Genomic DNA, 11,571 nt, shown 5'->3' on the forward strand with positions numbered 1-11,571 from the left:
TTAAGACATGAAGGTCAGTCAATCCGGAAAATGTCAAGAACTTTGAAAGTTTCTTTAAGCGCAGTCGCAAAAATCCTCAAGCGCTATGATGAAACTGGCTCTCATGAGGACCGCCACAGGAAAGGAAGACCCAGAGCTACCTCTGCTGCATAGGATAAGTTCATTAGAGTTACCAGCCTCAGAAATCGCAGCCCAAATAAATGCTTCACAGAGTTCAAGTAACAGACACATCTCAACATCAACTGTTCAGAGGAGACTGCGTGAATCAGGCCTTCATAGTCGAACTGCTGCAAAGAAACCACTACTAAAGGACACCAATAATAAGAAGAGACTTGATTGGGCCAAGAAACATGAGCAATGGACATTAGACCGGTGGAAATCTGTCCTTTGGTCTGATGAGTCCAAATTTGAGATTTTTGGTTCCAACTGCCGTGTTTTTGTGTGACGCAGAGTAGGTGAACGGATGATCACTGCATGTGTGGTTCCCACCGTGAAGCATGGAGGTGGAGGTGTGATGGTGTGGGGGTGCTTTGCTGGAGACACTTTCTGTGATTTATTTAGAATTCAAGGCACACTTAACCAGCATGGCTACTACAGCAATCTGCAGCGATACGCCATCCCATCTGGTTTGCGCTTAGTGGGACTATCGTTAGTTTTTCAACAGGACAATGACCAGGCTGTGTAAGGGCTATTTGACCAAGAAGGAGAGTGATGGAGTGCTGCATCAGATGACCTGGCCTCCACAATCACCTGACCTCAACCCAATTGAGATGGTTTGGGATGAGTTGGACAAGTGCTCAGCATATGTGGGAACTCTTTCAAGACTGTTGGAAAAGCATTCCAGGTGAAGCTGGTTGAGAGAATGCCAAGAGTGTGCAAAGCTGTCATCATGGCAAAGGGTGGCTACTTTGAAGAATCTCCAATATAAAATATATTTTGATTTGTTTAACACTTTTTTGGTTACTACATGATTCCATAGTTTTGCTGTCTGCAATATTATTCTACAATGTAGAAAATAGTACACAATTAAGAAAAACCCTTGAATGAGTAGGTGTGTCCAAACTTTTGACTGGTACTGTAGCTAAGAACATATTAGACATTTAAAAAATCTGTGTTCATATTTGGATTTGATTTTAGCCTACACAATATATCACAGATCAATATTGAGTATAGTCATCAATTTAAATTCAACTATATAAATTCCAATACTATTTCCACCATATTTCAATCATAAGTCTAAATAATTATATCCAGAGAGATTAATACATTCCTTGAATAAAGCTCGTTATGTGTTGTTCATGGTATCCAGGATAAACAAACAATCACTTATTTTAGTACACAGAGTGAGAGAATATATTTTGATTTGTTTAACACTTTTTTTGGTTACTACATGATTCCATATGTGTTATTTCATAGTTGTGATGTCTTCACTATTATTCTACAATGTAGAAAATATTAAAAATAAAGAAAAACCCTTGAATGAGAAGGTGTGTCCAAACGTTTGACTGGTACTGTATACAGTGGGGGAAAAAAGTATTTAGTCAGCCACCAATTGTGCATGTTCTCCCACTTAAAAATATGAGAGAGGCCTGTAATTTTCATCATAGGTACACGTCAACTATGACAGACAAAATGAGAAAATAAATCCAGAAAATCACATTGTAGGATTTTTTATGAATTTATTTGCAAATTATGGTGGAAAATAAGTATTTGGTCACCTACAAACAAGCAAGATTTCTGGCTCTCACAGACCTGTAACTTCTTCTTTAAGAGGCTCCTCTGTCCTCCACTCGTTACCTGTATTAATGGCACCTGTTTGAACTTGTTATCAGTATAAAAGACACCTGTCCACAATCTCAAACAGTCACACTCCAAACTCCACTATGGTCAAGACCAAAGAGCTGTCAAAGGACACCAGAAACAAAATTGTAGACCTGCACCAGGCTGGGAAGACTGAATCTGCAATAGGTAAGCAGCTTGGTTTGAAGAAATCAACTGTGGGAGCAATTATTAGGAAATGGAAGACATACAAGACCACTGATAATCTCCCTCGATCTGGGGCTCCACGCAAGATCTCACCCCGTGGGGTCAAAATGATCACAAGAACGGTGAGCAAAAATCCCAGAACCACACGGGGGGACCTAGTGAATGACCTGCAGAGAGCTGGGACCAAAGTAACAAAGCCTACCATCAGTAACACACTACGCCGCCAGGGACTCAAATCCTGCAGTACCAGACGTGTCCTCCTGCTTAAGCTAGTACATGTCCAGGCCCGTCTGAAGTTTGCTAGAGTGCATTTGGATGATCCAGAAGAGGATTGGGAGAATGTCATATGGTCAGATGAAACCAAAATATAACTTTTTGGTAAAAACTCAACTCATCGTGTTTGGAGGACAAAGAATGCTGAGTTGCATTCAAAGAACACCATACCTACTGTGAAGAATGGGGGTGGAAACATCATGCTTTGGGGCTGTTTTTCTGCAAAGGGACCATGACGACTGATCCGTGTAAAGGAAAGAATGAATGGGGCCATGTATCGTGAGATCTTGAGTGAAAACCTCCTTCCATCAGCAAGGGCATTGAAGATGAAACGTGGCTGGGTCTTTCAGCATGACAATGATCCCAAACACACCGCCCGGGCAACGAAGGAGTGGCTTCGTAAGAAGCATTTCAAGGTCCTGGAGTGGCCTAGCCAGTCTCCAGATCTCAACCCCATAGAAAATCTTTGGAGGGAGTTGAAAATCCGTGTTGCCCAGCGACAGCCCCAAAACATTCACTGCTCTAGTGGAGATCTGCATGGAGGAATGGGCCAAAATACCAGCAACAGCGTGTGAAAACCTTGTGAAGACTTACAGAAAACGTTTGACTTTTGTCATTGCCAACAAAGGGTATATAACAAAGTATTGAGAAACTTTTTTTATTGACCAAATACTTATTTTCCACCATAATTTGCAAATAAATTCATTAAAAATCCTACAATGTGATTTTCTGGAGAGAAAAAAATCTCATTTTTGTCTGTCATAGTTGACGTGTACCTATGATGAAAATTACAGGCCTCTCTCATCTTTTTAAGTGGGAGAACTTGCACAATTGGTGGCTGACTAAATACTTATTTTCCCCACTGTATATATATATATATATTTTTTAGGTAAACAGGTGGGGCTCAAAACAGGTGCCTGAATGACGGGTCGCCATTGGGCCTGTCTTTCTCCAGCATGCATGCACTTGACTCTCCAGAATGGCTCAGCTGTCTCCCTCCAATTCTTGCCCATCCATTGTTTCATTGTGTGAATTGTTTGCCCTTTGATGGTTACAATTTTTATCAATTCCCCATTACCTATGTCACCTTTAGGCCTAGTAAATGTACCATTAATCCCTCTTCATTTGGTTACATACATTTCTGTTAATGCATGTATTAATTAGGCTACAGTCATTTACTATTCTCATTCTCGGAGTGGAAGCTTTGTTTGCAGAGTTCACAACCTGCTACACTTGTGAGAAACACGTTTTGGTTTATTTCACAACCATTAAGAAGAGTTTTGTCAATCTTTTCATTGTCTTTTGTTTGATAGTTCCTCAGTATTTGAAAAATCTTTCCAACACTCCCGGCCTCGATAATCACCAAGCCTCGGTGTGAAAGATGATGAGCCCATATATCCAGTGGAGACGTCATAAAAAACATCTGTCTTTCCTGAGCTCACTGGCGTGGGAAACTCTGAGGGCCCGGAATAGGCTAGTTGATACAATGTTGCAAGTTCGCTTGCAATAGCTCAAATCAAGACAGATAGAAAGGGAGGCAGACAGGCGGAGTAGAGAGAACCAGAATTTTCATCAGGATATTTTCTACCTTTTTTTTAGCAGCTTTAGGCCTATGTATTTTACTTAGTTGAAGATGGAAGTTATAGGCCTACTGCTGCATTGGTCTATAGGCTATCTCTGAGTTCTATACGCTCATTTATTTAGCCGCCAATGGACCACAGTGTATCAATGTGTCCATATGGCAGAGATTTTTATCATTTTACTTCAGATTTTTATGATTAACCACGTGACAAGGATTTTGAGATACGAAATTGTTATTATTGAAATGAAACTGTTCCACGAAAATTCGGTTGAAATGGTAGGATAAATTGTAAACTTCCCCGAACTTGAAACTCAAGAGCTGCCTATGGTCTTTTCTATAACAGCCAAGCGCGTGCAGACATAGGAGGTCCGAATGTTGTTTTTCTCGAGATGGCGGAAGCGGACGAGGAAGTGGATTCAGAGTCCAATTGGTGGTAGAATCAAAGAGAATTGGAGGATTGTCCAAAAGAATGGAAAACAAAACAAGTAGTGTACAGTGATGAGAATGTCCCTTCGTATCTAGTAGGAGTACGGTTTGTTAATGAGGAGCAGCTGAGCAGATTACCAATCTTGAAGAAACCATTTGAGATATCCAAACTGGTGGAGAGAGTGCTGGGTAAAGTGAAGGCTGTGAGGATCACGAGAGGCGGGCTTGTTTAGATTTTTTGTGCTTCTGCAGATCAGAAGGAACGTGCATTGCGTCTCACCCAATTTCATAAGTTTGAAGTGTCGTGTGTGTCTCTTCGGAACAGGGCACCCCTCAAGGGGGTTATATCTGGCGTCTCGTGGGAAGTCGATTTTGAAGAGATGAAAAATATTCCTGGAGTGATTGATGCACGTCGGATGAATCATGTGGTGAATGGTGAAAAAGTGAAAAGAGTATCTGTTCTTTTGTTTTTTGATGTGGAGCCTCCCTACTCAAGTGCAGTTGGGGTATATAAACTACAGAGTCAGAGCATTTATCCCAAAACCAATGCAGTGTGATGATTGTAAAGCTTTTGGTCATGTTTCAAGTGTTTGCAGAAGGGAGAAGCTGAGAAGTTGTGGAAAAGATCATGTCATGTGTTTTAAAAGTGAGGAAAATGTGACGTTGCAATTGTAGTGGGAACCATGAAGCTACATCTTTCGATTGTCCGACAAGGGTGAAAGAGAATGAGGTGGCCAAAGTCAGGGCTGTCCAAAGCATTTCATATGCAGCAGCTGTTAAAAGGGTTAAAGGTTTTAATGGTGCTCCTGAAGAGTCCATGGTGGTGGATAGGCCTTCACTACAGGCTGCAGGGGTTGCCTTTCACCAGCAGGACCCTGACATTTTAAAGGTTAAGAAGGTGAACTTTGTGGCTTTTATAGCTATGGTGATTAATGGCACTGCCAAGGTGGAGAGAAGGTCCAGGAAGATAGATATTACATTTTAGTCATTTAGCAGACACTCTTATCCAGAGTGACTTACAGTTAGTGAGTGCATTCATTTTTCATACTGGCCCCCTGTGGGAAACGAACCCACAACCCTGGCGTTGCAAGCACCATGCTCTACCAACTGAGCTACAGGGGATATCATTGTGGATGCGGCAGAGCGGTTTCTGGGACTGAAAGATTTCTCGGCTGAAGAGTTACATGGAAAATTGTCACAAGCCGTACCACCCTCTCAGGCCCTAGAGCCTGAAAAGGGAGATATGGAGATTTGAAAGAAGGAAGAAGTGGGAGTTTTATTTTGTTTTTGTCAATGCCTATTTTTATTTGGGTGGATTAAGTTGGTTCTCGATCACATATGGATTTTCTTTTTTCTTTTTTAAATCTTGTTTTGGTTTTTCAACACGTCCAGTTGGTGGCGGCAACACTCCTTTTTGGGTTGTAGTCCGCCATAAAACCCACAGAAGAAGAAGAAGAAGAAGAAGAAGAAGAAGACGACGAACAAAGGAGCTCCGGTGAAAAAACGTGCCAACTGATTCGTTCTGGCGCCCGCCCTGTTTTCGGTGCATGAGTCTCAGAGTCAGCGCTAGCTGGTATTAGTATATACTGCTCCCTAGCGACAAGTAGAGCGTTTGACATTGAGTACACTGATACAACACTCGCGGCAGTCAGAGTCGGTGCATCGATTCGATTTACCGTTCACACATAGGTTGTATGCGAACGAAGAAGGTAAAACTGTTCGTGTTGTTGAATCTTCGAAATGATAAGTAAGAACGCCATAAATTATGCCATTGAAATTAAACATAGGCATAGGCTACACAACTTGAAAGACAATGACGAGTTAAATGATGTTTCAACTTGTTCACTTTTATTTTCAAATTTGATGGCTGCTTGTTGAGTAGGCTAGCCTAGCCTAGGCAAACGTTACGTGACTGGTTGTCGAAAAAAGCTACGTTTGAAACACTCGAATGATGAACCACTTGAAGCCTAAGCCCGTTAGCGTAGCCTATTAAAACAATATATAAATGATGACTGTATTAATTGATTTAGTAAGATGCCTAATTTCTCTTATCTCAGGTTCCTCTTCTCCAGGCTGCCACGGTAGTGACAGAGTTAGCAGGGACATAGTGTGCACGTTCTGCATACGCAGACAGTGCAGGAATGGCTACACATGCAGGTTCCTCCATTGGCACAGGCGAGATACAAGGGTGTCCAACAAGTGCAACTATGATCCTTTTTCCAGTAGGTCTCAACCCCCCTCTGGAATGAGATATCACGGTATGGTATGGTATAACTATGAGGCGTGATAGGGGTCACATTGAGTAGAATTATACACTGTAAAGTATGGAGGACTAAAAGTGCCACAATTAAATAAATAAATACACCATTAAATAATTACTTAAATGTGTCATTAATTAATTCAAATTAGAATTAAATACATAAATGTGTAATTAAATGTATCATTAATTAATTCAAATACCGATTCATTTTATGTAAAATACATATATAATTATTTCACTATTTACATTTACATTTCATGATCCTGCATTGCAGTGATTCATGAATTACTTCAAAAAAAAACTGTCAAACTGACCCATCAAAGTCAGTGGGCGGGGCTAACGCGAATCTAGTCTGATCCATTGCTTTGGTCTGAAGTAGAGTAGGCTAACCTGGATATAGACAATGGAGGATCTCCGTGAACTTTCCAGGGAGTTGGTTAGAGACATTTTAAACTTAGCAGAGGATGTAGAAGCAGGACCTGCTGACATTATCCGGAATTGATTTGTCTTGGCTTGAAGCAGAGGGTAACCAATCAGGCGTTAGGTTCCGCCTACCAACTTTTGATGGGTCAGTTTGACAGTTTTAAGTAATTCAGGAAGCACTCCAACGCAGGACCATGAAATGTAAATGTAAATAGTGAAATTATTATATATGTATTTTACATAAAATGAATCGGTATTTGAATTAATTAATGACACATTTAATAACACATTTATGTATTTAATTCTAATTTGAATTAATTAATGACACATTTAAGTAATTATTTAATGGTGTATTTATTTATTTAATTGTGGCACTTTTAGTCCTCCATAGTAAAGGGGTTGCCCTGAAATGTACAGTAATTTACAGGCAGCTCATTGGCAAGTAAGTTAGTGTATTTGATATTGCAGTACACATACTGTAATCCTAATACAGTATCAAAGCAAGTAACTGTGTAATGACACACAATACAATACTGTAAAATTAACTGTATTGTTCTGTAAAAAATAATTTATGCTACTGTATTTGTAAAGAATGAATAGATGAATGAATTTAATTGAGGGGAGATGGGGTTTGTATTTCACAGTATTTTACTGTAATTACAAGGGATTGGTGCAAGCAGGTTGGATGCTAAGTAATGTGTTTACACATTACAGCATACCAATTAATATTTGGTGTTTTACATCAGTTGCATTTAACCTCTTCATCACAAGGCACCTGGCTAAAGTGCCTGCCTCGAAAATGCATGCCCAAATTGAATAGAATATATCTCCAAAACGACAATTATAAACATAATCTTGGTAGCAAAAGAAAGGTAACACATGTGAGATGTATCTTGAAGTGAAATAATTAATGTGGGTATTACTGTGTCAGAGTACATGAAGCTAGAACACAGCATAAATTGGGAGGTTTTGATTCCGCCTGAAAGTAACTTCAGGTTTTATAGGGTAACTTCAGGTTTTATAGGAAATGCTTTATTGGACTTATGCAGCTGCAGCCCCTAAACACTATGGGACCATAGCCCAATATCTGATGAGTACTTATGTGAAGTTTGATGCCAATAAAGTAAAGTAAACCAAAGTTGTAGGGGTTTTAGTTGAAGTATGTTTAGGCGGATTACCAAATGGAGACATTTGGGTAGATTTGGGCACCATCAGTGCCATTTGACTTTTATCAGGTAGCAGACAGCAAAAGTCATTTAATTTCACTAACATATCACTATATGTGTACATTCCATCAAAATAAAACTGTTTTGATGTTGTTTCCAATGTTCTCCCAGACTTCTATACGTGTTCCCATTAAAATAAACCATACAATGGGAAAGTTTGACTCCAAACTGAGCAGATTTATTAGAAACTATAAACAACAAATTTTAAAACAAAGTCCACACATCCCAAAACTATAAACAATGATATCAAATCAAATCAAATTGTATTGGTCACATGCGCCGAATACAACAGGTGCAGACATCACAGTGAAATGCTTACTTACAGCCCTTAACCAACAGTGCATTTATTTTTAACAAAAAAGTAAAAATAAAACAACATCAAAAAAAGTGTTGAGAAAAAAAAGAGCAGAAGTAAAATAAAATAACAGTAGGGAGGCTATATATACAGGGGGGTACCGTTGCAGAGTCAATGTGCGGGGGCACCGGCTAGTTGAGGTAATATGTACATGTGGGTAGAGTTAAAGTGACTATGCATAAATAATTAACAGAGTAGCAGCAGCGTAAAAAGGATGGGGTGGGGGGGCAGTGCAAATAGTCCGGGTAGCCATGATTAGCTGTTCAGGAGTCTTATGGCTTGGGGGTAGAAGCTGTTGAGAAGTCTTTTGGACCTAGACTTGGCACTCCGGTACCGCTTGCCGTGCGGTAGCAGAGAGAACAGTCTATGACTAGGGTGGCTGGAGTCTTTTACAATTTTGAGGGCCTTCCTCTGACACCGCCTGGTATAGAGGTCCTGGATGGCAGGAAGCTTGGCCCCAGTGATGTACTGGGCCGTACGCACTACCCTCTGTAGTGCCTTGCGGTCGGAGGCCAAGCAGTTGCCATACCAGGTGGTGATGCAACCAGTCAGGATGCTCTCGATGGTGCAGCTGTAGAATTTTTTGAGGATCTGAGGACCCATGCCAAATCTTTTCAGTCTCCTGAGGGGGAATAGGCTTTGTCGTGCCCTCTTCACGACTGTCTTGGTGTGTTTGTACCATGATAGTTCGTTGGTGATGTGGACACCAAGGAACTTGAAGCTCTCAACCTGTTCCACTACAGCCCCGTCAATGAGAATGGGGGCGTGCTCAGTCCTCTTTTTTTTCCTGTAGTCCACAATCATCTCCTTTGTCTTGGTCACGTTGAGGGAGAGGTTGTTGTCCTGGCACCACACGGCCAGGTCTCTGACCTCCTCCCTATAGGCTGTCTCATCGTTGTCGGTGATCAGGCCTACCACTGTTGTGTCGTCGGCAAACTTAATGATGGTGTTGGAGTCGTGCCTGGCCATGCAGTCATGGGTGAACAGAGAGTACAGGAGGGGACTGAGCACGCACCCCTGAGGGGCCCCCGTGTTGAGGATCAGTGTGGCAGATGTGTTGTTACCTACCCTTACCACCTGGGGGCGGCCCGTCAGGAAGTCCAGGATCCAGTTGCAGAGGGAGGTGTTTAGTCCCAGGATCCTTAGCTTAGTGATGAGCTTAGAGGGCACTATGGTGTTGAATGCTGAGCTGTAGTCAATGAATAGCATTCTCATGTAGGTGTTCCTCTTGTCCAGGTGGGAAAGGACAGTGTGGAGTGCAATAGAGATTGCATCATCTGTGGATCTGTTGGGGCTGTATGCAAATTGGAGTGGGTCTAGGGTTTCTGGGATAATCTGTTGATGTGAGCCATGACCAGCCTTTCAAAGCACTTCATGGCTACAGACATCAGTGCTATATGGTGTCCTTGGGTGGGTTGTCACACAACATGTAGACCCTTTTTACCCTAAAACCTGCTGTCGTGCCAATCCTTGAAACAGTTACGCTTTGATGTAAGGCACAAAGGGACTTGGCACTTCCTGCAGTACACAGGTGTTTTCACTTTGGGGATGCCAACATCCAGACATCTCCTACAGTTCTTCCTGTCTTTGCTGGCATCATCACCATAGTATTCTGGCATGCAGGATGTTGGTGGTGGAGGTTGTGGTTCAGACTGTTTAGCAAAGCTCACCATTTCTGTGAGCAGCTTTTCCCTGAACTTCTTCTGTGGGTACGGCTTAGTGGGGTTGTTCTTATGGAGTTATTTGTGAAGTAGGAAACTATTTACAACAGCAATATCAACAAAATGAAAAAGAAACGTCTTATACCATTTCATCGTCTTCTGGTTTGCTTCAAAACGGTCTTGTGTCATAGTGTCTCCAGGGAAGCGGAAATTATATGGCCATTCCTTACTTCAGTAGGTGCCCCTCTCGTGTACAGAGACAAGCCCTGAGTATAGCAGAATTGCCAGGAAAATGTAAAAATCTCTCATCGTTAGTGGCATCCAAGCCAATTTCAGTCCGGACTGCAGTCTTTTGGCAGCATTTGCATTAGTGTTGCAAATTATTGTGCGGACAACCGAAGCGCTAAAAAACAGTTGAAAGAGTGAAAGGGGAGACCATGACGCATTGGTGTCGATTGTGGGGCCTGGGACTCTGGTGGGCATAAACCGGATTGGGTCTGGTCGTTCATCATTCTCTTCTCTATTATGCCACCTATCTTCTTCTTCCTCCCCGACTCTTGGAGTGGCAGGCCTACCTCCACCACGCTGACTTGGATGCGCTGACTTTGAGAAAGCTTTCCCCTTTCTTTTTTACAGGGTACTCAGTGTCCGATGAAGACCGTGGCCGAGGGAGGGGAGCAGAAGTGTGTTGTCTAGACAAGCGGCCAGGCTGAGGAAGAGGAGGCTCTGCCTGAGAAAGGGGAAGCTGTGGCTGAGGAGGCAGATGCTCTGGCTGTGGCTCATCACCCCTATAATCATCTGCACTGTGCAATCAAGACAAAAGAAAATCATGACTAAAACACACTTGTATTCATTCATTGACAAATCTGACTCAAAACAGTCAGATATATAAAATAAATAGTTAGAACTATGAGAATGTTGACTAAAATGATAATTCAATGACAATAAATAATACACATAGCATTCTATTGTAAGTAAACTTGCGTGTGGGCCTCTAAGCTAAGCTAGCGCTAACTTACATTGAGCTTCAGTTACTCAAATATATATTTTAGAATGTATGTTTTGTACTCATACAATAAATTAGTAATAGTAGTATTAGAAGTAATAAATAACAATGGGATTCCATACTCTTCTGATGCTTGAGTAGGGTCCTTCGTTCTCATCGTTGGGGTCTGGTTCGTCCGGTCTAAGCAGGTCCTCATCGTCTGATTCATAGTCAATAGGATACATGGAGTCCAACTTTCATCTTTTACAATTAATAACGCCTCTGTAACTGTATATTTGTTACTAGAGCCTGCCATATTTGTATAAACTTTGCGTTTTCCCTCCGAAATTCAAGTGCTGTTGTGCACTCTGCGTAACCGTGCGTAATGCAGCAA

The 11,571-nt window shown here is 41.5% G+C and overlaps 1 long non-coding RNA gene across 1 annotated transcript; it reads left to right on the forward strand.

The window, feature by feature from the left end:
* Nucleotides 1-5,834: 5,834 nt before the first annotated feature.
* On the forward strand, nucleotides 5,835-11,102 carry LOC311100599. The gene is made up of 3 exons (XR_014609837.1): nucleotides 5,835-6,014; nucleotides 6,325-6,525; nucleotides 10,829-11,102. It is a non-coding gene; the product is annotated as an uncharacterized lncRNA (long non-coding RNA).
* Nucleotides 11,103-11,571: the final 469 nt, after the last annotated feature.

Source organism: Coregonus lavaretus (genome assembly GCF_964263955.1).
Source record: "Coregonus lavaretus genome assembly, chromosome: 25".
NCBI classification, from domain to species: Eukaryota; Metazoa; Chordata; class Actinopteri; order Salmoniformes; family Salmonidae; genus Coregonus; species Coregonus lavaretus.